Source organism: Austrofundulus limnaeus, unplaced genomic scaffold (assembly GCF_001266775.1).
Source record: "Austrofundulus limnaeus strain Quisiro unplaced genomic scaffold, Austrofundulus_limnaeus-1.0 Scaffold95, whole genome shotgun sequence".
Classification (NCBI taxonomy): domain Eukaryota; kingdom Metazoa; phylum Chordata; class Actinopteri; order Cyprinodontiformes; family Rivulidae; genus Austrofundulus; species Austrofundulus limnaeus.
Genome location: NW_013952497.1, coordinates 436,269 through 438,289, shown reverse-complemented (window position 1 = coordinate 438,289; position 2,021 = coordinate 436,269). Strand labels below are relative to the sequence as shown.

General features: G+C 38.8%; 1 protein-coding gene across 1 annotated transcript in view; it reads right to left on the bottom strand.

Annotated features, from left to right (window-relative positions):
• lekr1 (Leucine-, glutamate- and lysine-rich protein 1) overlaps nucleotides 1-2,021 on the bottom strand; it is a 43,872-nt gene that overhangs the window by 22,626 nt on the left and 19,225 nt on the right. The gene's annotated exons all lie outside the window — the stretch shown is intronic.

Genomic DNA, 2,021 nt, shown 5'->3' with positions numbered 1-2,021 from the left:
AACAGGAGCAATCCACTGCCGACTCAAATTTAAGCTCGTCAACAGAGTCTTGTTCAAAAAGTCCGAACAGACAGACAGGTGCTGTAAGGCACAGCTTTGGTTATATTGTTTTCTCACAGCTGAGCAAAGAATTACAATCTGCTGTACATCAAATATTAAAAGCTAAAACACTGACTCGAATGGTAAACAGAAACAAAACAAGGATTCAAAGACAGAAAGCAAGGTGTAAGAAAAAGAGAGAAATAAATGATAGCAATCTGGGACAAAGTGAAAACAATAAAGGCRAACAAGAAGAATAAAGAGTTGAAACTTTGAGGGAGTTTTGCAGAAGAAGAAGAAATTCTGTATTCTACAGTGTAGCAGTCTCTGCGGTTTCATGGCTTACCCAAAGTAGCTGAACTGCTATTGTTTCTTTCCTTAACACATCATAACATTTTTGATACACTGTGTAGACTAAGAAGAATGTGAGGAAAGGGAAATAAACTGAAATTTAAGGTATAAATTAGGGTTAGATATTATGTGACGTGTGGTATTATGGGGCAGGGTGAAAAGGGGCGGGGCTTGGGGGGTGTGAGGTCTGTGGCGTGTTGAGTAAATTAAGAATTAAAGGAAAAAAGGCTGCTTGTGAGCATTTACAAACATATAGTTTGACATTCAAGAGTGAGCAGTGAACTTATTAATGGACAAATGTGACTTTGTGGAACATTTATATGACGCACATGATCCTCGGAATGTRACACCCACTGCTCTTTTATGGCTTCACAGAATGTCTTAAGGCTTTTTCAGAAGATGCCCCATAACATTACTGACGTGTGCTCTGAACACCTCGGTCCATTCAGAAGACAAACAGAGGTGGAGACAGGGGACAAAGACACCACTGTCTGTTGTGTCTCTCAACCTCTGTGCGACATAATGACAGGAACAATACTCACCGACTCCTTAAAGGTGGGCCAGCTAGTGCTGACACCTTGTGGGACCACCCAGACACGTGTTTCTTAAATCAAACCATCATTGCTGGACTCCTTGTAGATTTAAAACTTTCTGAGGTTTTTTTTTTTTTTTTTTGAGACTCACAAGCTCCTTGCTGCAGTGGAGGAAACAAACACAAACTATTGGCACAAAGACTAGATAAATGTATGCAGCAGTTTGGATACAACTGTGATAAGAGTCAGATTATTTTGAATCTCAAAACCCTCAAAAGACATGGGCTACTTGGACGTATTTTGATCAGTTTGAGGGGCAARAGTCATTCTGTGACTCCTGCTGCTCTCATCAGCTCCCTCAACAAATGAGAATCTATCCAGGCTGATGTCCATGTAAACATAGGTAATGTCTTACATCTCGTGGATTTTATGTACTGTAATTCAGATTCTTTTACTATAATTCACATTATTTTACTATAATTCAGATTTTAGTTGTTGACAGGATTTCTTGTATCTGAATATGCAAAGCAATTTCTGTAAAGACCAAAAGACTAAAGAGTCATCATCATGTTAAATGTTTTAAATGTAAGAGGCATAAAATTACCAGCAGGGTTCCTAAATCTTTTTCCCCAGCCAAAAGTGCTATCAGACTGATTGCCAGACACAAAGTACGGCATGATGAAGGAAATCGGGAGTTTTTTTTTTAAATATATATAGATTGGAAAGCCTTACAGCACATCAGCAGCACAGTGCTCCATTTGTGAGGCCTTTATTGWAGTGGGGCCAACAGAAGGCCTTTCTCATTAGAAACACTGAGAATAAGAAACAACCRAATGACTCTGACAGTGTGCAAATTTGAAAGAAATCGAAAATTGAAATGAATCATCAGAATATTAACATCTCTACTGAAGTTTTGTTATTATTTCAGTGACAAAGCATATAGTATATACTGTATACCCAGCACCAATTTACCACAAAAACAACGAGCTAAAGGCAAAAATGCACCTGTTTGTGAAGGAAGTGCTCTGTGATTGTGTGTGTGTGTGTGTGTGTGTGTGTGTGTGTGTGTGTGTGTGTGTGTGTGTGTGTGTTCAGTGT